General features: G+C 35.9%; 1 protein-coding gene across 2 annotated transcripts in view; it reads left to right on the forward strand.

Moving 5' to 3' along the window:
- Window positions 1–1,497: 1,497 nt before the first annotated feature.
- atp2b2 (ATPase plasma membrane Ca2+ transporting 2) overlaps window positions 1,498–26,764 on the forward strand; it is a 122,699-nt gene continuing 97,432 nt past the window's right edge. For both annotated transcript variants that reach the window (XM_014475951.2, XM_023353505.1), the window contains exon 1: window positions 1,498–1,637. The gene's annotated coding sequence lies outside the window, so the exon portion shown is untranslated. The remainder of the gene's footprint in view (window positions 1,638–26,764) is intronic.

Raw genomic sequence — 26,764 nt, forward strand, 5'->3', positions numbered from 1 at the left:
ACGTAGATCCACGTTCTGTGAGCCAATAGCGGGTCGTCATAGTTCATAACAGCGAATTTTAAAATGAATGCTACCACTGCGTAGTATATTGAAATATTAAACTAATCAGTTTAGATTTTCGTTTATTTATTTTTGTTAAAAAATACATTTTTTTTAATTAATATGGCAAAAATTGGTCGGGACTATTTTATATCCCTTGAATATTGGTCGTGACATGTCACGACCGTCCATACCCAAACCTACGCCCATGACTGTTAGGTGGTAGTTCGTTTCAACACTGTTGGCAGCCATCTTTAAAAATGTGAGCCACCTGTGAAGTAATTTGTGTGTTTGGATTGCCGGGTAGCCCTGTCAGTAACACTGGGCAGCTTTTGAGGAATATTTTCAAGCTGTTTCTCCTCAAAACTCAGGTCAACTTATAAACAATAGTACCATGTTTGTTCATATAAGGCGGTCCAATAATTTTGTTAGCTAGATCAAGTTGGAGGCGGCAGGGTTTATAAAAGCAAACAAACGCAATATTAAGTAAAGAAGAACGAACGACAATTTATTTTTGGAACTTAGTAGTTGGGGTTCAATTTCATTCGAAAAAAACAGAAAACAAACTCCGTAGAATGACGTAAAACTATGAACAGTTGACGGAAAGTTACCGCTAACGACCCAAATTCACTCCATACAGGCCAAGTAGGTGTAAAAACTGCCAAGGTAAGGAGTCAAATGTTTTCGCATGACATTAACGCTATTAAATTTATGCCTTGTTTAAAACGACCAAATCCGTTAAGAGACAGCAGTGTTGTTAAACCAAACTCAGAATTAAATAAACAGCACGGTAAAGGAGAAGAGTACATCCGAGCTGCTATTGTTTGACCGCTTTTGAGTATTTAGTTTAAAATGTTGTTCACATAACTTAGAATGGTGTTTCACAACAGTGTGCGTCGCGGTGATCGTTGTGACGACATCAGGTGGCCATTTTTAAGAGGGACACACATGTGGCTTTGGACAGGTTACAAAAACCACTATCAGAATAATTTTACTCTATATCCAGGTCAGTTTCAAAACTACAATAAATTAACTGATAAGTAAAACATTTTACAGAGCGTTTCACATGGCAAAAAGAATATGTCTTTCCTTAAACCTGGCCAAATCAGCAAAAATGCAGCACTGTTTAAAAATCAAACAGCCATAAATAAAGGAAAAACTTGACAGTTCTTATCTGCTCAAACTTAAGCATTTATGTATTCATTTGCAGATGTGCATATCTTTCGTGTCTTTAAACTACTAGTCAACTGTGTCAGTTATTTGAGCTTTTGAGTTTTTTCGCACAAGATTTTAGGAAATGTTCCCTCAGTTTTTTTTCTCTCGGTTAAACTTAGTAAAGACATAGCGCACATGGTCCAGTAAGTTTTTCAGATAGGCTCTAATGATACTGTGCTCGTATTCCACATGTAGACGTAGAGAACATCTGTACATTAAAAGGAGCTGTAAAGTGGCAGACAGCTCGGCAACGCGCGTCGTGACTTCACAGGGGAGCTCCAATTCAGCGCTCCGTCTCGATTTCTGCTACGATTCATCCCCCGATCCTCCAAATGCATTCATCATGATCCACCTGCTTCTCTTCCGGTGCCCACAACAGAAAGGTATGAAACGCTTAAGATTTGCAGATCGTCTCTCAAATATAAATGCTCATTTTTTGCATATACATGGCGGGGTTGGTAAGAGAGCTTGGACATATTTGGAGATTGGTAGTGAGATGCGGGAGTGACACGCTGTTGCTATACCCTTTCTGTCTGCTACGGTTGCCACAGATACGTGTAATTTGCTGCAGGTATGCAGTGGAGCAGAGGAGATGAATTCGACTTATTAGTTTCCCATTTACACACACATTTTGTGTAGTCATGATCCTTATTCTTGACCTTGTATTCAAAAAGAAGATAAAATTGACTTAAATTATAGAGAAAATAAATAAGGATCTCATTATCTTATGAATACTGGTCAAAGAAATCATTACTAAAAGGGAGACGAGTTGCTCTCCTCACTGTTAATAATGGGAGGAAACAACTATATATATACACTGCTCAAAAAAATAAAGGGAACACTTAAACAGGTGTTTAACACTTAAAGTGTTCCCTTTATTTTTTTGAGCAGTATATAAATGTGGCATAAAATGAGGAAATACTTATGGATTTAAAAACTTTAAATAGTTTTAAATTCATATTGCAACACATTTCTTTACAGATGCTCCTTGTGGAAAATATTCTTAAGTTTCTCTTGAGTTAGGTGGAAGCTTACTTTTATCATGCATTATTTTTTGCTTAATCAAATTGCTTAGGATGTGGCTTGAAGTTGTTCTGGTCATACATATCTATGTATGCTAAGTTTTTTCTAGTCACTTCTGATTAAGTACATCCTCTTTATTCAGTAAATTTTGGTGTACCCCCAGGTTGTGTTTGAGGGGTTCTGTTAGTTCTATTGTATCTACTTCCCCTGTGGGCTATTCTGTTGAGCTATAACAAAGGACTGTCAGTGATAAGGGATTAACTGATGCAATCAATCTGAAAAATGTAGTGCATTACTACATACTGCAGATTAATCAAATTACCTTTTTGACGTAGAAACCTTTCCCACATAGGGTTACTTGGTTCACAGCAGCACGTTATGGACGCGACACACAAGGAACAATGATCGACAGCGAAAGGTGCAAGTTTTCCATTAGGGATCTGCTAATCCAATAGAAAAATTCTCTTAAATAGAAATAATTTGTAATGCCTTATATTTTGGTTACTTCGTAAACCTTGAGGGTTATATTTTCTATTATTTTAGTTAAATGTGGCCAAAATAACCTTAAGTGTCACATAGTAAGCATAATTTCTTTTTTTTATTGGCTCTAGTGGCCTTTATTTGATAGTTAATTGACAGGAAAGTGGCAGTTAACCCCTGGGCCACCACAACATATCTCAGTAAGCGTAATTTCTGTCAGTAAATGTTGAAAGTGTTATGTGCCAGGTTTATAACACTAAGAACTGAAAACAACTGGTAACCAATCATTTTATTCAGGTAGACTCTAGAGAAACCTAATTACCTTAGGATTGTTGTATAAAATAGTTTATGCAATTGTGAGCAATTCAGAACCATTAATTACCACTACACCCTTAATGCTTCCTCTGTCATTCTCATATTGTGGCAGTGTCGGAGTTAATTTCATATGACCAATTCTCACTGCAACAATCAGAAGCGACACCACATGCATTATGCTCCTTACAGATTCCCTTGCCAGATGGATGAAAAATCATGCAGTAATTACTTCTTGTGTGCTTTCTCTTTCTTGTTTTATTTCACTCAGCTGCTTGAATAAAAGCATCATAGGTCTATGGTGGCATAATTATAAAAAAAAAGACTACCTCTGTCTAAACCTATTTTTAAATGTTTTTAATTTGATCTGATCTGAATTTTCAAGAAAATGGAAAAATAGAATATAAGACTATAATAAAAGTTTCTTTTATGAAAACTCTCAGGTCGTACTAGTTTATGTCCGCTATATTGTTTACGTACACACCTGCTGTGGTAATTTTAAACATGTAGACTTTTTTTTTTTACATATTTAACATTCCCCTGCTGCCTTTAGCAATGCTGTGTTAACTTTGCTGATTTGTGAATTTTACTGAAAGTGGACTCTTTACTCTTGTAGGATAAACACACATTAATGGGCTTACAGAGAGCTGTTTGTATTTGGAGTATCCAGGTCAAACCTTGCTCTCAACAAAACCCTTGGTAGAACCAAAGGAGCTCTGAACGTTATATTTTAGAGGAATTATATCCAGCAGTAATGTAAGTGACAAACCTTTTTGTTTTGTTTTGCACTTTCCTATGAATGTTTATTTAATGAATGTTATCTTTTGTATGTTGGTTGGATTTACTTTCATAGCTTTAGGCTTAAAATTCCTGCCATGTGTGAGACACAGCAGGTACTTAGTTCTCTCCTGCTGGCATGCTGTTTTTACTTTTTCTAAGAATTTGTTGTTTCTCTTTTGGGTGTCAGAAGAGTGGGTGTTTTTGTAAGGTTTCATAGTGGAAAGGGCTGTCATGGTTTTGACAGTTTTGTGACAAACAAATTTAATCATGCAAATCTTTACATAATGTAATTTTTCTTAAAAAATGATTATCAACTAAAATGTTTGATTCTGAATAAATGATCAATCAAAACTAAAATAGATCAAAATCATTTCTTTATAGCTGTAATGGAAAGACAGGTCATTTCTATTAGTCACTGATTTATTTTGAGAAGGAGTGAGATTGACTCATGTTTGTTTTGTTTAGAGTAATTAATGATTTCTGTGGGAGTACATTTTTCTTCCTAGGATAGTTGTGCTTAATAAAACTTTAAAGCTTAGCATATAACAGAATAGGAATGCTACTAATTAGCATCTAGATGCATGTATCATCAAAGAGTAATACATAGACATAGAACAAGTTTGAAGGGAAATATGTTTATGCAATAGGAAGCCACTTATACTATTAAACTCTTTCATATTGTGTTTAATATTACACAAAACCCTACAAGGATTTAGTTTAGAATATAAATGCTTTTCAAGGTCTTATCACCATTCTAAAATCTCTTTACGAATTATCTAGACTTTTTCTACTATCATCTGTTGTATCATTTTGTGTAGTATTTGAAATGTGAAGCTGGTTTGGATCTGTCTGTAAAATACCTTTAAGCTGAAGATGAGCATGGGTATTATCTAGGAGATGAGAATCTAAGGTGGCATTGACAAATTTTTGTAGGTAATGATAATCTACAGTACATGGTAATAGTTAGGTCAGTGACTTGCTAGGGAGTCACAATAATGCTGTATTAAACTAAGTGTGTGGAAGTGCAAAGAGACTGTTATGAGCAGGAAGTGTAGAGCCATCATACTGCAAATTTAGATCATAAAAGCTGCACATTTTTGGCTCCTAAAGCTAATTAGTAATGGAAACATTTGGATTAAATTGTAGCCACCTCAAAGATTATGTCTTGAATTTTCTCTGATTGCAATTACTTAATTTATTAAACATCTTTAAATTATGTTATCTGTATTATTTCAATTGCAAGCTAATAATATTCTTCTAAAAGGTTTTCCTTCAAAGGTGCTATGGGACAACTGTTAAGAAAAATAAGGGGGATAAAGGGGACAATTAGTTATAAAGTGCCAGATAAAAATGTAAGAATAAAGCATTTCAATAGGGCACTAGATCTCCTAAACATGCTTCTGCCTTATTTCCGTTGCTCATTTCTGCATAAATAATGAAGTATGTATTTTAGCATGCTATATGGCTACAGGGATTCAATCATATGTCAAAGATTCCCATTTTCTATATGCATGGGTGTACGCATCTTTCCAAGCTATCTTAATGGTCACAGTCTTTTTTTAGATTTTTGATGGCGATGTTGAGCTATATAATATCTAATAAAGCGTAGCATATGAGTGTCTGTTCTGTTAGGCTTTGAAAGCCAAAGGGAAGAAGTGTGTTTTTTTGTTTCTTTATTGAAAGAGTCAAACTGATGTGCCCCATTTCACTGTGGGAGGAAACAATTTGAGGACATTGTGGCAGGCTGGAGTAGGCATCTAAGTATAGTTTTGTGTGTGCACTTATGTTTACTTATGTTGTGTGGTTGCTTGTGTGTGTTTGTAGATTTTGGGGGTATTGTCTATTTACAGCTCAGCCTGTGGGAGACGTCCAAGTCCAACAGAAAGGGCAGGGGGGCATGGGAAGACCTCCACTCTGTCTCATGTGTCATCCTATTCTGTTAAGACTTTAAGCACTGTGTGTCTGTGCACATTGTGTATTCATTAGTGCACACATGCTGTGTTGTGTCAAGGTTTTTAAGAATAGTCTCAGTGCAGAAGTAAAATAATACGAAACTCATGAGTGCGTAGGCATACTTAGATCTGGGGAATTTGTTTAACAAGACTTGAATTTTCCTTGTAGTTCCTGCTTGTTTACAAGGCCAAATACTTTTTCTTCATCTCATGGTGACTCATGGTTGTCAGGGACGGCAAAGGACAAGAGAAGAAATGGCTAAGACACAAACTTTTATTCTTTTTTTACTTTTACTGAAGAATAACTGAGAAAGTATGAAAGTGCGCTGCCGTGTGTGCTAAGGAATGTCAGTGTGGAAAAAGTATTTGCCTCCCAACAGATTTTTCTGTTCTTCCTGACTAACTTTATTTATTAAAGAAAAAATCTCCAAACTAACCAGGCTCTTTTTAAAAAGTGTCTCTCATTAAATCATGATGTAATTGTGATTATTCAGATTTTTTAAACTAAAGTCAAATATTTATGTAAAGCACACAAACATGTCCACTTATCGGTGGCTCAAATGGGGGTTTTGTAGTAGCCTAGTCATAGTCAAGATTCAAATCTGATTGAGATGCAGTGACCTTGGCTTAACAAGGCTGTTATGCATAAAAACAGTCAATTGTGGCTGGATTAAAACAACTCTGCAAAGTTGAATATAATATCTGAAATATTATTTCATGGCAAAAATAATTTTTTATGTAGCGACTAGTTGCTTTGCACTGCTTTTTCCTTAAAAACAAAATTATCATTTGGAAACTGCATTTACCCAAGTTTTCATGTGATATTAAATTCAGTAGAGGATAATAATTTCTCCTAGCGCTGTTCCTTTCAGTCCAGAGATCCAAGGTTTAAATCTTGACAGCTTGCTGTTTGTGGAATTTTCTGTGCTATTTTTTTTTATTGAGCAAGTACAGTTTAGTATTGTTTTCAAGTAATGACTGTCTGAGGCTGAATTATAAGTATTAGCATAGATAGGCCTTTCAAACAACATATCAAGCTTTGCATAAATTTTTTTGTGTGTGTTTTGAGCAACAGTTAAAATATTTCACCAAAAGTCTTGCGGATCATGAGACTTGTAAGGAGTGTTTTTATTCCGCTTTTATTCAGGCGGGGTTTTGGCCTTGGTAGTTCCCCATAGCTGCCAATTTTGGCGGGTCTCTTTATTTTTTACACCTCTCAGATAATTTGTCTGATGGAATAGGCCCATCAGGCCAGCTATCCCTCAGAAGGTTTACCACTGTTTTCTACATCTTAAGCATTTAGATACTGCTGAGGTTCACTGGAGTCAAAACAGCTTCAAAAATCTTTAGCCTGATTGATATTGATTTTGTCACCCATCTTTTCTGGGACATGATGTATTGCTTTTTAAACTTCATATTGTCAGACAGACTCTGTTTAAGTGATATATTGAGTCTACAGGTGTGTCAATAACTAGACCTCAATGTGTCCCATGAATTTGATCTCACTTTAAAAAATAAAAAAATGGTCATTCATTTGATTCATGATTTGAGGATTAGTGTTTCACTCAGGGCAAATGATGGTGACATCATTTGAAAACTGCCTTTTCTATTTACTCATGTTATCACTGTTTGATTTTTGTTTAGTATGCGTGACAAAATGCTAAATCTAAAAGGACTTTATTTAGTGATGGCTTTGTCCCAGTGACTCAGTATTAACCATTTTCAGTATTTATAACATCTTAAAGAAGCTTTGATCCAATGTTGTGTGCAAGAACTTGATTTGCTTTGTGAGAAAAATAATCCTTTTTAGATACACAGAATGTTTTTCTATTTTTTTTTATCATTATTATTATTTTTTTAGATTTGTTATATTTTTTTTTACCTAGGTCCTGGTTATAGTTACAAGTGAGTCGTAAATGCACAACGCCCATGTCTTCCTCCCTGCTCCCCTCTCTCTCTTCCTCCATCTCTCCTACTCTACAGCTCTCCCTCCCTCCCTTCATTTGATTTCGAGACAGAGCTCAAATCTATTTTGTACTTTAATGGGCTTTACAACTTTTTAGCCTTTCAGAATGAGTTTGTTTATAGCAATTACAATGCCCATGCCACATGGAAAAACCTGGTTCAGCCTGCTATGTACGTCTGCTGCAAGCTCCCTTGATTATATTTAGTGTTGGACAGATAAACATTCTGCTACAACTGCCATCAGCACCAAAAGGGATACTTTGGAAAATCACAAGTGCCACTAACTTATTTTTCTTCGTTTTCTCCTTCACTGTAAGTAAATCATTTTAAAATACTGCTGTTGCTTTTCAATTTTGATGATGGATTTTGCCATTGTAGGGAGAATACAAAGGAAAGACTTCACTTGACACGAGTTTACTTTGCTTTTGAGATGTTAAAGTTGAATTTATATCTCAGTGTATGTCAGTGAAACAGGCTTAGAAGTCTGCTCTCACCACAGAAAGACACTACTCGGAGGTAAAAGGAGTGGTTGATTTGTGAATTTGTGTTTTCTGCTGCTGTTGCGCTGAAAACAGAATGCCTCCTAAGAGAATATGTGACAATATATGTGGAACAATTTTTGGAACCCCTTTTCTCTGTGTGACAATTTGTTTTAAGTTGAAAAACAAATGTCAACACAATTAATGTGCTCTGTTTTCGGGGGGAACTCAGCTAGGTTGGAATTCAGTGGCACTTTTGCCTTTAAGTATTCTTGGAAAAAAAAAGGCAACTTCTTTAAGTAGAAAAATGTTGAAGTTATTAACATATATTTTTTGTGGAATAACATTCGAAATATTCCTTAGTTAAGTGTGAGGATGAGTAAGAGTTTGGAGAAAAATTTAAATGACAGTTGTCCTCGATTAGAAATCATCACAGGATTTAGTAGTAGAAATAATTATTTTAATGACATCAAACATCTTGACACAGTTTATTTGAACTGATTGGACACACAAATAGTTTGTATTGAAATACTTTCTTTTCATGGATGGATGTTATTTAGAGGGTGGTGCCAGTCAACACATTCTTACTTGTTGTACTGTGACCTTTAAGGATGAATCATGGATTTTGTGTATAAACTTGGCAATTCAGTGAAATCGTGTAGTTTGACACAGAAATGTTTCTGATCCTGCTTAAATTTCCTGCTGGTTGCTGAAAGTGAAAATTGCATAAGACATCAGGAGGTTCTGAGTGCAACACGGAGTACTTCTTGGAGAAAGTGGGTGGAGGGTCGAGAGTGGGTGAAGTATGGGGTCTTGGAGTAAAGGAGCACTGCTACCTACTTGTGGACTGACAGGCAAGTTTTTTGACACCAATTATTTGCAGTGGAGTTGGTGTATATGGATTGACTTCACAATGAGTAGGTAAATGTTGTCCCTTAGTGCTGGTGAAAACAGTCCCTGATTGAGCTTTCTCTCCCTCTCATGAATTTTCTTTGCCTTTTTCTCTCAATTCCCTCTTTAACAACAAGTTCTCCTCATCTCAGAATTCTTTTGCTTTGCCCTTCCTGAGCTAACAATTCTGTGTTCTTGAAAATAGATGTGAACATTGTGTAAATATGATTGTATTGTGGCAAAAAAAGAAGTCACAAACAATGTGTTTTTTCTTGAACATAGCTGCTTGATTTAATTTTGTTTTATTACATTTTTAGATTATATTTGATGTGATTTCTGATGTGCAGGGGACATGTTCTGTGTTTTAATGTTAGCTAGAATGCTAACAACACATTTGAGAAGGTATGTTGAGAAGGCATGTTGTTCTTCAGTTCTGATAAGGTTACAAGACAGAAATATCTATCTGTATCCCGTGACAGAAAACCGTTAAAAACTGCTCCTAAAATAGTTCTTTTAAGGTACAGTTAAAGCAACGTCTCGATCCCTGCATCACTACAAAGTGAATAGTGGAAAAACCCACTTGCCACTTTCTTACACAAGTTTGAAGTAGTGAACGGAAAAATCCCTTATTGGTTAGTGGAAATAGCCCCTGAGAGGAAATAACTTGACAATGCTAATGTCGAGTTCAGCTACAAGTGTACCTCAACCATTAAAGTGCCAGAGGAGAGATACAATCAATGAACCCACGCACTGAGTGCACTACTGCTGGACAGCCTAGTGAGGAGCTACCTAAGTGCAGGTGCTCACACAGAGCTGCTGCATATGCAGTGACATTAAAATTTAGCTTTTTTTTGTTCTTATGTTTTACTTCATTTGGACAAAACAGAAATCACTAACATGGGGTGAATTCAACATTGACATTTAAATGGCAATTATTTGATGAACAAAAAAACTAAGACAAAATGTATAAGCTGGGTGCAGAAAACGAAAATCTGCATTGCTTCCATAGCATTTAGGATTGTAAATAGCAGCCAATTGGTGCTAATCAAATGCACTTAGTTATGTGTTGTGTGTTCTTCAGTAGCATTCACATTTTTGAGACTAAATTCTATTTTTTGTATTTTTTTCTTTTTAGTGGGGGCAAACGTTGGTACTTTTTGTACTTGACAGAAAAGAGCTGCAAGATTTACACTCGTAGACGAGATCTTTGTGTCTACTGTCTATCTATGTGGGCACTGGTGTGGTTCAGGTGTTACACACACACACACACACACACACCCTGTCTGTGATATTTGTGGAGCCTGATATTCATGATGTGTGCTGTTCACTACACACATCTACTATATTGCATATTTTTTCTCTTCTCGTGTTTTTGTGATCAGTCGGTATTCATCCAAGCAAATGTACTTGCAAGGAACACTGGGTGAAAAAGAGTGTTTGTGGAATGCAAACATTATTCTTTATTCACAACAATATATGTGATCACATCAGTCTTAATCGTGAACCTGTTATATCGCGAGTATGACTCAGCCTTTATAGTTGAATCCTGCCCAGTTCAATGCATCAACTATAAACTTGTTTTTGCTGTTACTCGTGCATAACAAAACAAACAAAAAAACCCAATTTGAAATAAATAAACAAGCGATGGTTACTCTGGTGGGGATGGCAAATAAAGCCTGGCAGCCCACCATGGTTATCATACACTGGCAGAAACCTTTCTGAAAAACATATTTGAATTAATTTTCTTATGTCATCTAACAGTTTCTGCCCGTTTTTATTTTTTTTAGTGATTGCAGGTACAGTTAGAACGTAGGTTCCACAGATGACATGGTACAAAGTTGAGCTGGTGAAGAAAAAGCTCAAGATCTGTTTCCAAAACAAAATTTTGGTTTAAACTGCAGAAAACATCTTGTCAATAAGAGGCCTTGACATTAGTAAGCTCTTTTTCAAAACCCTTTCTAAATACCTAAATATCAATGTTGCTAGCAACTCCAATTAAGTGTCCAATTAAGATATCAAAAACAGTAGTAAATAAATGCCACAGTAGAACACATAAAACTACTTTCCTATTTCTTTGAAGATGTCATCTTCAATCTAGCAAAGTCTGCTTTGAGACCCATCTTTTCCCACTCAAGCTATTAATCAACTGAAATTCTTTTGTCTTGTCTTACAACAGGCAGCAATCCAAGTAAGTCAAATCAGATGTGATTTAAAGGTTTTCCTCATACTTCTAAATGAGATGGATGTAGAGATGGAATGATCGAACACCTCTATTGTCTAAATGTGTTCACTGTTCAGCTTTAGTGTTCAGAGTCAGTTTCTATAGAGATAGAGAGATGGAGAGAAAAACAAACAGTACAGTTACTGCTGTATACTGTTACCTTCACTTTCACCCCCTGCATGTCTTAGCAGACATGCAGGGGGTGAAGGTGAGGTGCAATGCTCCCAAAATAGAAAATGAATTTGGGACTCTTGAAAGTGTTAATACCAAACTAGTCCGGAGGAGTAAAGTATCTTCCTGAAAACCTGCTAGAAACTGTCCTAATGAATTACAAATAAAAATTTTCCTAAGGACAGTGTTATGTAAAATTGACCTTTTTGAACTTTACATCATGTTATGTTATTCCTGGAGTGTTGCTTTGATTCTTTCACCCATGTTTAAGAAATCCTTTAATCTCCCCTGGCCGACATTCTGGGTGTGGAAACACGTAGTCACATCGAACGCGGCTTTTTACTCGGAGCTCTTCCTCCAAGTGGATCTTCCGCCTTGGCCATGTTTACTTCATGCTATGATTTCATCCCAGCAGTAACGTTGTGCTAGTCTGGTGTACGAATTATTACTTGAACATGTAATAATAATTTACACAATATCAGGAAAATATGTAATTGAGTAGTAATCCTTAAAAAAGTCAATGAAATTAATAAAAAAAAATTCTGTACTATAAAATCTCTTCACCACTGTGTGCAAGATTTTGTATCTCAGCCTCTAATAAATACACATCAGGTGTGGGCCTTAAAAGCAGTTATTGCCCCCAACTGCCAAATATATTTTCAACTAATGTATGGGTGGGGATGGTTGACGTGAAATAAAATACCACATTTTGGATCTGAGCTGCCCTTTATGATAGCAATTGTCCACATATTAACATTGTGACGAAGGCAGAGATTTGATGTATTTTTCAATTTAAAAATATGTGTTTGGTGTGTTTTCTCTCCTGCCACGGTAATGATACAAATCTGTTAGTCTTTTCAGTCTCAAACAACTTTTAAAAGCTTTGAAATAATGGCTGCAGATGGTGTTGGGGTGGTAGCAAGAGGGAGGCCTTTTGAAAACACTGTTTTTGGAAGTGCAGCTGATTCAGTACAGTACTGTTTTGTGTGTGCAGCCAAAGGCCTTTTAGAGAACCTGAGTCCATATTCCCACAAGTCTCCTGCAATTAATTGGAACCTGACATGTTTTGAATATTGAACCTGAATTTATTGTGCAGGACTCCTGTGGACGTTTTCTTCTCCAGCAAAGAAAATTTTATATTGACATTAAAACAAATCAATATTAGGATATTTTTATTCATTTTTTTTCTGAGTATGTTTCATGCTTTAATTTGCTTCTAAATTTAGTGATATCTAAATCTAGAGAGGATTTATGGAATGGGACTTCTTCAGTGCATCACTGTGACATCATATTACCTCAAAATGCCAACCAGTTGTGGTTAGCTTGTGCTTTCCTGCACCTTTATTCCACGATTTCAATGACGGATAGCTGACTGCCATTCTACATGATTTCCATGCATTTCTGTAAAAACAGAAAGAGAAACAAATTCTAATGAACTGCACTGCATTATGCCTTTTGGTCCAAACATTTATATGTACTGCTTCCAACTTGTCTAGTTTGAGCACGAGCTCTCAAAGCTTTCTGAAGCTTGGTTGTTTTCTTTTGTTTTTTTGTTTTTTTCTTCTTAGCAAACTTTAATGTCCTTGAGGGCATACATACATTTTATTGTTTATTGTCTTAGGGTTTTATTTCTAAAGGTAGAGATTTAGTATCAGACACAAAGCAGCATACATAAATTAATTTGACTGACACATGATTCAATGCACAAATTTAAACATCAGTGTTTTCTTTCAAATGATTGGCTTTCCTTTGGCAAAAACATTGTTGTACAATTAAATGCTTTTACACCACCAAGTGATTTTATGTTTTCCTAGTTTAACTCTTTGTAAGATGTTGAACAACATCTTAAGCTTTAACACATTCATTGTAAATGCTAAAAAATAGGGATGCATCAATGTAAAAAGAAAATGCCTAATATCCAATATAAATATTGCTGTTATGGCTAAAAACCAATCTTATGTACTTATGTATATTTCACTACTCTTTTGACACCTTGAAAAAGATACCACCACACCACTCACTACTCAACTGCTTCTATGCTTTATGTAATCTCTCCACAATCTTGTTCTGCATCACTGTCTCTGTCACATGACCAAATAGTGAATGACCAATCCCCTCATCTTCAGAAACGAATGGAAAAAAGATAAAAAAGATTAATGTAAGTTGTTATTAGCTTCCCAGTATCATTGTTAGTGCCAATACATTGTGCATCCTTACTAAAACATAAGGAAATTGAAAGATACCCATTTCTGTGCATTATGAGTGGTCAACATGGACAAAGTATTATCATGCTAGTTTATGGTGCTATTGTGATAATGTTAAAACATTTGGCTTTTCATTTTGATGCCTTGAAGTAGTTTTTATTTCACTTTTAAGTTATGTTTGATATGTAAAGTATTTTTTTACCACAAGTGAAGGTTACAGTTACTTGATTGTGTTATAAAATGGCACTATACCAAAGGAAAATTAAAAATTACAAGAAATAAAGGCTCGAAATATTCAACTGTATACAAATCTGTTTTACTTTCTGAAATGAGCAACAAAAAATATTTAACTTTAAGATGTACCTGTTTGCATTTTTAAGGATTCCTCAGAGACTTTAGTGTCACTTTAATTAAGTGCCATGTTGCTGTATCATCAGCTTCATCAAAGCTTAAGTCTCGTAAACCATCCTCTTCTTTTTAGTCCTTTTTGCCATCTTTTCCTCTTCCTTATTCCAATCATTCTCCTCTTTTCCTTGTCATTTTACTCTCATCAGCCTGTCTTCTCGTGTCCCCTTCCACCTCCCTTCCTGTTACTTCATTTTCTCCATCTTCCTTCATTTTGCTGCAGTGCATCACTGGCAAACACATTAACATCTCATCTCCATTACCCAGCAACACTCTGGGTTCTATGCTCTTTTTTTAACCTTTTATTGCCATTTGTATCATCCATTCCTGTATTCTGTTTTCAACAATATCACACTTTTTCATACTTTCCCTGCTTACTTTACATATAAGTTCCCAACATCTCTTTTGAAGGGTTTTTTTTTTCTGTGACTGTGATCATCGTCATTTAATGGGTCCTCTCTTCTTCTCTCCTTTCCTTCTCTCTCCTCTCCTCTGTGACAAGCTGTACTGTAGCGTTTCAAGAGTGGATGCCCTTGATGTGACCGTGAGGGAGATGGGCAAAAACTCTGCAGTAGCAAGCCAGTGAGCGCTAACAAGTTTCTGTATCTGTGGCTTTTTGTGTGTGGAGGGTACTGTAAGAGGTAATCTTACTCGGTAAACTCCTGGATATGCATTTGCTCTCAGAATCAGTTGTTAGTATTAGTATTATTTATTTTTACTAGGAAAATTATGATTGGTTTCCCAACCAATCTCAGTCTCCTGTGTCCCAAATTTAGAAATAAGCCTCGTTGCTCCTGGGTAACTTCCTGCTGGCTTCTCAGTAACCGGCCAGATGCTCATCAAAATCTTGTATGGCAGGAGACTTGCTGCTTAAATGCCTGCCTAATTGAAACAAACATAATTAGCCAGTTAGCCAACATAGCACAATTTGGCAACCAATTATCCCATAATTAAATAAGAATTATTCATTCCATTGGCTGATTTTTATTTTTTCATTTAAAATAAAATTTAACCAAAGTTTGTTTCTGATACGACAGGAGACATGCATCTCTCAAAAGATAATACCATACCATACCATACCAACTTTATTTATAAAGCACTTTAAAACAACCACAGCTGATACAAAGTGCTGTACATCAAAACACAACATAACAATAAAAAAAACATAAAATAAAAACTTACAGTTTAAAAACAAAAACATACAATTTAAAACTAGATCCCGCTAGAGTTGAAAGCCAAATAAAATAGATGGGTTTTAAGACGAGCTTTAATAAAATAATATAATATAAAAGTTTTGTCTTAAAGTTTTTTTTAAGTTATCAAATGTCAGTATTATACACCTTTTGTCATTAATCAATGGAATAGTCATAACAATGGCACAACAACAGTCGAACCCTTCATTGAACTTCTGCCCAATCTTTTTGCATGTTGCCACTGATCTTTTTTTTGTTTGTTTGATCTATATTTCAAGATGAACTCCAAGTCTCTGAGGTTAGAAGGGCTCTTTGCCACCTTGCTGTCTTTGAACTAAACTAAATATTACTACACACTAGCACCAGCTTTGGTGAATGCATACACCTGTATAAATCTGCGCCTACATATTGCAGAAAACCTTTTCCAGTCGGAAAGTGCAGCATAGCACTATCGGGCAACTTTGCTTTATTTTAACTTATTTTGCCTGAGAAAATTAGACTCTCTACACACAACAGCATATCTGTACTATGGACTCCATCCACAAAGTGCATTTAACCTGACAACAAGGGAGTTGAAACATTTAGAGAAACTTTCTTTCTTACCAGCAATGAAAGGGTCATCCAATAAGTTTATCTGAAACTATTTAAATTGAGGCAAAAAATAAGGTATTTTATCATTTCATTCAAATGTATATTTTTCCAATAACATTGAGACTGTGAGAAACAGATTGTTATAAAATATTTCTGAGATTGTAACAGATAAGAGAGAAGGCAAGAAAGCTTAATCTTTAGTGTCCATTTCCAATAATTTAAACTTGTGCGCCATCATTTTCATTTTTACCAGTGGCAGACTTACTTCTGTGTGAAAGAGTTCACACTTAAGTCCACATTAATTTAATGTTAAAATAATTCAACTTGTGCCTGTTTGGGCATCAAGAGGGTGAAAAATATAAGTGAGTCTGATTAAGAGGAAAAATATATTTTCATGTTTCTAAATACCTGGCAATTGTTTTATTGTGTTAATTTGAAGAAAGAGTTGTGTCTATTATAAAACACACACCTGTCATTCACCTCTCATTCTGTCACGTTTTGTCAGAGTTTGAGTTGTGGTGAGGAGTGGTTTGTGCTCAGATGTAGTTAATACTTGTGTACCTGTGGGTTATTTAAACTCAAATTGCTCTAAAAAAACAACGGGGACTGTGTTTCTGAATTTTTTTCCCAATACATAGTATATTCAAATGAGACATGTTTAAATGCTCATTCTCATTTGGAAATGATAACACTTAATTTTGTCTTCACTGTTCTCACTAATTTTGTGTTCAGTGAAGCATTACTAAAATGTGCCAATTTAATGCACAAAAGCAGATATGTTTCCTTACTAACAATAGCACAAACTTTCTTTAAAAGAAGAAGAAAAAAAGAAAAATACAGAATGTAGGCTAAGAGCTACTTTGTCTGTGTATGTCTGTTTGTGTTTGAGCTCTTTGTAGACCATGTGAGCTAGCATTACTCTCTGTGCAAAGCAGATCAGTTGCATAGCAACAAGAACTTTTTGAGGGCAGGAAATCTTTTACCAGTGGAATGCTTCTAGCACAATAACAAAAAAAATGAAAAGAGAGCAACACACACAGTTCTTTCCCTAAAATTCTTATTAAATATTTAGATTATTACAAAACACAAAAGGAATTAACAGAATAAACCAGGGTTGAAACACATTTATTAAAGATATCTGACACTTGAGAAGGCCTGTGAAATAAGAGGGTTTTGTTTTAGCAAAACTTTTGTTGTAGTTAAAGTCTCAAATCTGAATTATCAAATGCCTGTGTGCATTTGATAATGTACACAGGCATTGAGATGCATTTATACTATTGTTAGACACAGATTTATCTTTTTACCAATGATAAGTTTTATGAAGCAGCCTTCATTCAAATTAAATCCAAAAGTGGGATTTATCAATGTACAACTCAACTGTTCCCTATAATGTTGTTCTTGTCTTATATTATAAATTTCTCTTCATCACTGTTTATCTTTAATTGCCATGTCCACAGCAATGTATTTGAACGATGAACATTGCAAGACATCAAATTGATGATGAAAAATGTAGATGATTACATGATTATCCACTAAGGGGTTGCTCTAAAGTAATGTTTTATAGTACAGTTGCCAAAGTGGCTGCAGTAGGAAGTGGTATTAATGACCAGAGAAAACCCTTACTCAGCAGAAGTAAGGAGGGGTGTTTGTGTGTTTGTGTGTGTGTGTGTGTGTGTGTGTGTGTGCGTGTGCGTGTGTGTGCGTGTGTGTGTGTGTGTGCTGAATGATGCCAGAGGTTAAAGTCAAATCATGTTAAACAACCTTGCTAAGTGCTTACATGCTCATCACCATCTTTCTTCTGCTCATTTCTGATGATTATTAGTTATTAGTAGAACTGACAATCTGTATTATAATCTAATATCTGTAATGTATCATGTATGTGTAATTAATCCTCAACCATATTTAAGATGAAGATATTTGAAATAAATGAATAGATTAGGAAATTAAAACTTGGCATTTTTTTCCCCATACATTTACTAGAGAAGACCTTTTTATTTATGTGAACACATACAGTAGCTAATGGTATTTACTCCACCACACTGCACCCTGAAAGCTAATACATTACTATAGATCAGTGGTGGGCAATTCTTTTCCCAAAGGGCCACTTGCGCAACTGTTATTGAAAGCCCAACCAGACATTGCAAATGAATACTAAAATGTGATCCACCATACTGTCTTAAAGAAACTTTGTTAATGATGTAATCTTTGGGTATTCCTACACTTCTTCATCTTTGAATAGTTCAAATTAGGCATGGGTTAGTTTCAGGACTCAAAGTCTAAATGTTAAAACTTTCCAATTTTCCATCATACCTGAGATTTAAAGTCCCTTTAGCAAAATGCCTTAAAGTCCTGGAATAGGCAGAATATGTGATTGAGTCCTCCTTTCCTATATTGATGCCCTTCTGCAGCTGTCACTTATTTCTCACCGCAGATAAAAATATAGACCATTCATTGGGAAGTTATGTAGTAGAAACTAAAGGGCGCAACATTTCAGTTTTAAATGTCTAAATAATTCATTAATACAGGGAAACCATGGAAATTTTTATCATAACATGACAGAAAACATATTGGCATAATTAGAGATGTATCAACTAATTCACAGAATAGTACAGTGCAGGGTATTGATCTGTTATGCTTCCCACTCCCAATCATTTTCCTCTAACAGCTTTGTGCCCATCCCCTTTTTCTAAATCAGTATTGATCGGTTTCACTCTCTTACACTTATCATGAATTTAAATTGTTAGTGTTACATTGTTGTTCTTGCCTATGTCTAGAGATTAGTCATCAAGATTTGTAGCATGAGCTTAAAAGGTTTTCTTCATCCTCAAGAGTTGAAGTTTACAGTAAAGGTCAAATAAAGTGATAAATTGTATTTTGGATTTATGCAATGTTTTAAAATGCTGATTTGAGTTATTCACAACTTTAATGAAAAAATATTAAAAGCTACGACTTTTCATCTGCTAGACGTAGCTATGAAGCATTGCCAAAAAAGACATATGGCTATGTGATGTTATTGTGAACAAACTATCTGACTGCTAGCGTATCCGTCTCTGACAGTGAATCAGATTTTGCTACAGAACTAAATATAACAACCGTCTCGCCATACCCATTTGAACTGGTCACACAGAGTGAGAATCTGCTGCTCGGACAGGAAGTTCTGAAGAAGAAAATAACGACAACATCGTCTTTCACTGAAATGCTGATAGGATAGGAAATGCAATATGATTAATAGCTACATACACAACTATCCCAATTCGTTGGCATCTTAAACAATATCTTAAACAAAACACTGTACTGTTACTGGAGCCTGGCATTTTTGCAGTGGTTCAGTTGCTTCTCTATGCTTTGTAAATCACTCGTTGTGATGTTGATTTATTCATCAGACTCATTGCCAGTTAGACATAAAAAAGAACAAAGACATGATACACTACAACATGTCAAATTCTAAAACATTTTTATTATGTTGGTGGTTGTGCATTTGGGAAAATGAAGCAGCAGGTGGTGGTGTCTCCACTGCATGGAGGGTTGTGTTGTTTGGCCACAATGAGGTCACTCATCTCTCCACCTCCTTCAAGAGCTCTGAAGGGAAATTGGATGGACTTTTATACTACATGTAACATAAACTATCAAATTATATAGTTCTTTGAAAAACTAAAGTGGTCTAAATATGACTTTAAATTAGAAGAGAAAGAATAGCCTAAAACTAGTTTGTCCTGCCTCCTGCAGCAGTATGCCATTGGCAATCTAAATGTTCTGTCTGTTCTTTATAAAATATTTATCAGTTTTCGACCGAAGCTCTCATAGATATTCCAATATGGACATATAGAGATTCGCCTTGTTTCCTTCTATACAGTAAGAACGTGCTGATAAAATGGGACAACTTTGCCTCTGACAATGTTGAAAATTTGTATGTAAAGCAACTCAGATCCACCTGACTTTTTAATTTGTCTGGTGCATTATTAGAGTCCCGTCTGATCATTTTTATTAGTCCCTTCTAGTTTGTTCGTCATATTTTAGAATGCTGCATCTGTGTGTTGCTTTAATGATGAAGATGAATTGTGTCTGCTGGTAATACAGTTCCAGGAGAGAGACTCATCTGTAAAGCTTATTGTTGAGATTTTGCCAAGCTGAGTTTACTGTGGTGTCTTTGCTTTTTTGTTTGTTTGTTTGATTGATGCACCTATGGAATTTTAGGCTTTTCTTCGATTGCCTTTAATCATTTACCACCACAGTCGACGAAAACAGGAATATGTTATGTGACTGCAGTGACTGTACTCTGTGAAACATGTCAATGTGTGTAGGAAAATGGGACTGAACTGCAGGGATGAAGGGTTCAAGACCGGTCTTGGTCACAGACATCAACCTTTGGGCAAAAAGGACATTGTACTGTAAAAACAGACATTTGTGGCTGAGGTTCACAGCTTCTATGCATGTTGAATTGTATTGTTTTTGATTCTGTCATGCTTCACAGTTTTAATGTCAAATGGAATCTCTTTAAACCAAAAAGTAGAATTTAGGTGTTTGTGTTTTTATTATAGTCTTTTTTTTTTACATGGCTTTTAAACAAGATTCTTTCATGCAGTTTTATGTTTTATGCATATTACCATTGCAGATTATTTATTTTACATGTGGAAGAGAGTCCTCTGTTTAAAGTGTCAGTCATCTGTTGCCACACTAACTGATGATTGGTGCTTAACGTACACATATTCTTCCTTCTAATAAAAATCAGACAAAAATCAGTGAATACAAGTGTTTGACAGTTGTGAACTCTATTTAGCAAGATTTAGTTGATCATTTTTAATAAAATGAACAGTAGTTTTTCCAAAGACTTTTATGCCATACTCTTACTCCATATTATTCCTGTAAAATTATTACACTTAAGCTGTGGAAACTGCAGCATTAGTGTTCTCTAGCGCTCTGTTAAACTAAAGTCTGTGTATTTTTTTAGATACACAATAGTATTTTCAATAACTTTAACTGTATTTGCTTCTGAGCATATTTTGGTAACTAGTAAGCATAAAAGACTGATTATAGTTTTTGATAAGGCCCAATCATCTAAACAAGAGATTAATTCTTTCTAACAAAAAAAAAATCATGCAGGCAGGATATATAGCTATTTAGCAGGGATTGTGTCTCTGGAGGGTGACGAAAGAAGAGAGGGCTGTTAAAAAAGACAAGCGTCTTTGCTAGATTAATGACGGACATCTAGCTTGGTTGATTTTGTCAACAAATTTCTTTCAGGCTGAACAAGTTCCAGATACAATTCTGTGTCTGGCAAAGGAATACAAATAAACAAGGCATATACTGTAGATTCCGTAGGGGAAAAAAAGTGAACTGAAATCAGGCTTAAAGGACTAAAAATCATATTTAAAGTAAGTGATGGTTTTGAAAAACCCATCTCCATGTTACTGTGTTTGCTTACAGGGTGTGAAAAATAGAAGATATTATGTGATATCACAATGTGTTTTTTTGTTAGTTTTTTTGGTTGCTTGTTATGTGGCAAATATTAAAGGTTGTTTAAAGGTTTAAATAAGCAAATAAGGTCATACTTTTCAAATTAGGCATGGTAAAGTATGTACGTTTTTTTTTTTTTTTTGGTGTGGTCGGGGGTAAACACTGATTGTTCCTTGGTATTTTTTCTGCAATATTTTTTGTCAATCAGTATCCCTTGATCCTGGCTTAAATTCTGTTTTGCCTTTCTGCTTTAACTTCCATGTTCTATCTTTCCCTGTGTGGGTTTTCTTTGGCTTTTGTTCACTAACCAATTAATTAAAGGGACATAGGTTTATCTCATTTGTAAAAAACTTTGGGTTTGTACATAAATGCTTGTCTCATCTGCTTTTATGTTGGCTTGACAACATCTCAAAGACTTGTTTGTGCTCTCATTCTTTAATATTTTGATAGGAATTTATAATGCAGCCAATGGAAAGGGAAAATGATGAATTTGATTTTGAAATTCATCCTCTGCCGAGTATTTTTGATAATTTTTCTTCTCAAGCAATTGTAAAAATTGTTGGTAAGATCACATTATCCCATGTTTTTTAAATACATAATCCAAATCGTATGGTTTTGTGATATTCCAAGAGATGCCTCATTTCCAGAAAATAATGAAAACAACTCAAAGTAATTAACTCTGTACAGAACAATTCAGTTCAGCTATAAAATTCTTTATTAGTCTCAGAGGAAATTGACATGTTTTTGTAATTTATATAAGTTTCATTAAAGAGTTGTTGATGGGATGGATGTGAGCAGGAAAGATCTCCTGTGGTGACCAGTATTAGAGTGGACCTTTATAACTCAGGCTAATTAAGAGGCATCTTGTAGACTGGCTGCATGCGCAAGATGGGGTGCTGAGTCTAGGTGTCGCGCTTGAACCCACCACCATTAGCATGTAATTGTGTGTGTGTGTGTTTTTTTTTTTCTTTTGTTCTTGTATAATTACAAGGTATTTTCTTGCATTTATGTGGACTACATTTAATATTTTCTGAGTCTCATGCATATGTCATACTTCATTCAGAATAATTAAGCTGATGGGATGCATTAAGCTGGGGGATAAAAACTAAATTATTATCATTATAATTTTAGACTTACGTTTATTGAATGATTTAAATCATCAAAATTAACAGTTACTTTTGCCACTTAGTCGTGGATGGTTTTTTTTTCCTTTTAAAAAAAATTCTTAATATTAAAAAGTACTTTTTATGTTTACTATTGTTGTCTTTGGATAATATTTAATGATGTTTTGAAACACTAAAGTGTGACAAACTTAGGAAATCAGAAAGGGAACAAACCCTTTTCCAGACCACTGTGTGTGTATGTTTATACATGTTTGTAACATGTAACTTCAACTGTAGTTGAAGTTACTAGTTTTTCTGCAATATAGTCACAGCAAAATTGGGCAACCTTTTGTAATTCTCTATATATGCATTCTTAGTTTCATAAAATAAAAAAGCACAGTAGCTATTTGCAGCTGTTTTATGTCCTGTCAATGTCATTATATAATGTCCCACTCTCCAGTGTGTACCCTTGCCTCTGTGGGTTTGGTATGCAATGAGCTGCACTACAGTTCACCCCAAATGTCAGAGAGTTTCTCCTGGCTTTCTGGAAGTATGTGTGTATGTGGAGGTGTCTTGGGCTTTTGCGCAGCTATCAGGCTTGTGGGTGTGTGTGTGTGTGTTCCCATTAGTCTTTTGCTCATGGCTGTCCTTGGGGAGAGGTATGAAGCTCTCCATCATTCTCAGAACAAGGACTGAGAAGAGAGCAAAGGAAACAGTGTTGGAGAGAGAGGTACAAGAGAGGAAAATAGAACAGAATGATGGTCCCTCATATCATTGCTTGTAATGCTGGTTATGACTGTATGAGTCACAGTATGCTTGTCCAACTAGGGGCTGTTACTTGGCTCATCCATGGATTTTAGGGAAATGGAGTTAACATATCTCAACAGTTGAGCTTATCTTCCCTAAAACAAATTCCGATAATTATCTTGATCATATTTCTTACCTAATAATACATTTATTATCTAATAATAAATGTGATAATTTGAGAAAATGTTGATTAATGACTGAAGAAACAGATATTTTTGACATTATGATGGCGCACATCTAGCTTGATACAGTGGAAACTGGAATGTTGTTGCTTTGCTTCCAATCCATCCAGTGATTCATCCACCCATACAGCTCCAGATATGCTATTACAACACTTACTACAAAAGTCAACTATGAAAATGACACAAATCTATTTATATAATATCACCTCATTATACAGTTATCCGTCAATGGCTCAATCATATTTGTGTGGTCACAAGCCCAGTACCTAGGGAGCCCCATTTTAACATCAAGCGCTTTAGGCCTTGGCAAACTCTCACTCGCCCACTTTTGGCCTGATAGTGTAACAGCAACTAGTGATGTTGACCTCATAAAGAGAAAGGTTACATACCTTTGGGAGTGAGCTCATTATCTGCATGCTTCTGTACATGCCCACACACAAGTACGTTGCAGCCTCATTTTACCACCGCACTCAGGCACTAGGAGGCTTCCGCAATTAATGAGGCTAATGGTTGTTGGCTGGTGGCTACTAATGAGTTTATGGGATTGACCTGAGGTAACCATGGAATTGTGTTGGTTATCAGATTCTCTTTGAAAGGAAATGGTGGTATTGTTGAGGTTATGTGTCTTTATTTAATAGTTTTATTTTAATTAAGCTGAATTACATATTTTTTCCTCTCAATATAAATAAATGTGTGCTTATTTTAGTGTAAAGGCACCCCTGCAGTGCTTCCTTGAAAGTCATCCCCCTGAGGTACTTGATTGGGAAGCAACACGTCCGTCATGTTAATGAGGCATGCGCAAATTATAATTAAAAGGTGTGTGGGACAAGTTCATTGTTACATGATTTCTTACTTACAAACCTTTTCTTTTCATATTTAATAACAAGTAAACAATTTGACAAATAAATTCAAACAGGAAATCCAGAGAAGTGACTATGTATGGTGTACTGTGATTTCTGAAAATTAGTCACAGGTCATCCTGGAGATGTATGTAAAACTGGTACTTGAGTTCCAGCTGCCTGTGATCCTACTCTGCTCTGTTTCCCAGGTTCCCTGTTTTTGGTGCACTGCAGCCCTGAATTCTCTTAGACATGGTGCATTGATATTCAGGGACTGTTTCTGATCCCCATCACTGCTTCCAGTTTCTCTTCTCCTCTCTCTCCTTACTCCACCATATGCTTCTTGACTAAGCTAAATTACTATAGAGGAACCAAGACCTCAACCGAACTCAACAGTGAGTTACTGAGGCACTGCAATAATGTCTTGCAAGTATTCCATTCTATTATATTTTTATTCTAGCCTATTCTGTGTCTCTTTTGCTGCATTCAGTGAAACTACTGTTGCAATTGATTAGAAAAATCTAATTTTTCAACCTGATTAATTAATACAAAAATTAGGCAATATTAAACTATACTGTACACTCAATGATTTAAACCCACAATATGCTTGTCACCAAACAAATGTCCACACAGAGACAAAGAAAAAGTACTCTTTTAGGTATGCTTTCCTAAAAATCATATAAATGGCAGAAAAATGTACCTTGCTTTTCCCAACTTGATTTTCTGTAGTTCATTTCTCAGCTGAAGTGTTGAAAGGGAGAGGATGGTGATGGTGAAGGGATGCTCTGCTATGGAGTCCCAGACAAAAAAGGGGTGGGTGATGGCTGAGAGGTCTGTCAAGTCCTGGGGAAAAAAAAGCAAGCAATTGTTAAAGATGTAGGTGGAAGGGGGGGCAACAGCAGGGGAGGCTGGACTGAGAGAGGGATGGGTCAAACCAGGTATAGAACTGGTTCAGGTTGCTCATCTATCTCAAGGCTACGTTTAGACCATGCAACTGTCTGTAAACTGCAAGTATTTTAGTATGTTAATTGAGGCAAAGTTCCACGTTAAGACTCCAAAGATGCCTTGACTCCGTTGTAGTTGTCATGCCACTGTATGGTGCTGTCATTCCCACCCTTTCACAAATTCACACTCTGATGATGGCAAGCTACTGGATTGTAGCCACAGCTGCCCTGGGGCAGTCCAACAGAAGCAAGGTTCTCGCATCATGCCATCGGCCTTTTTGACCACCACCAGCAAGATGATGCTATCCACCGTTGTTTTTAATCTGTCCGTGCCTGCACATAACAAATCTTGTAGCCGTGGATTCTGCACATGTTCACTTTCACACATGCAGAGGTTTCACTTAAGAGCGGTTCAATGTGTGCAAATGCTAAGTCCCCATAATGCCTGGGAATTTGATTTGTGACCTGACGTTGTCTTCAGACTCTTCCAATACATTCTCATAGCATTCTGCTGATCCTCCATCATATTTCTGTAGATGTTATTTCAATTTCTAAGCGTCCTTCACAGTTCTTTCTTTACAGCTGTCAGATCAGACTTGCTTTCTAATATTAAGGCTCTCTTCTTTTCCTTGATGAGGGCTTCAGGGTTTATCCAAAGCTTGTTTTTGGAGAAGCACTATACCTTCATAATGGGCACAATGTTGTTTACACAGACGTTGATGTAGTTTGTGATGCTGCCAATGTCTTGCCAAAGAGGAGCCACTCAGTGGAGCTGAAACAGTTCCTCAGACCATCACAGCTAGTTCTCTGCTTACTGAGGGTTTAGATAGAGGCTGGAGATAAACCAGGTTGTGATCTGATCCCCCACAGGGGAGAGAAGGGTGATGGGCTGTATGCCTGCTGTAAGGAGGCTCTAGCCATCAAAAGTGGGCCGTAATATGCCAAGAAGATACCTCCAGTACTTTTGCAGCACCAGCAGCCTGGAATATAGAAGGCATGGATGTGTGCTTCCATGTTGTTTATAATAGATTACTCACCCTACCATCTGAATGTCACATCCGAATGAAGGTTTTCTCAATCTGTTATTGACTCTCTTTGAACATGTGTGAATTCCTGCGATTGAGTAAAATTTAAACCTTCCAACATAGTCCACATCCCCAGCAAGCAATCTTTTTTTCGGTAGCCATGGTTCCAGACCCTCTGTATGAAGCAAAGTGTAGGCTGGTTTTTACTAGGATACTTCACCACATGTAGAAGATTAATAGCACCGAGTTTCTGCCATATGATTCTCTGCTTTGCAATTCATAGCAACAGTTAAACAAATGTGTCTAAATAAGTGGCTGGTAATAAGTTCAGTAGATATTGAAGAATCAACCTACATTCAGCAAATCCCATCAGTAAATTAGATTTTACACATCATAAGATAATTCACAGTTTTAATTATTAAGCTAATATTTAATTTTCTTAAATTGTTTCTATCTCGAAAAAGGCCTGACACAAGATTAGGTAAATTT

Source organism: Xiphophorus maculatus, chromosome 20 (assembly GCF_002775205.1).
Source record: "Xiphophorus maculatus strain JP 163 A chromosome 20, X_maculatus-5.0-male, whole genome shotgun sequence".
In the NCBI taxonomy this organism is placed as follows: domain Eukaryota; kingdom Metazoa; phylum Chordata; class Actinopteri; order Cyprinodontiformes; family Poeciliidae; genus Xiphophorus; species Xiphophorus maculatus.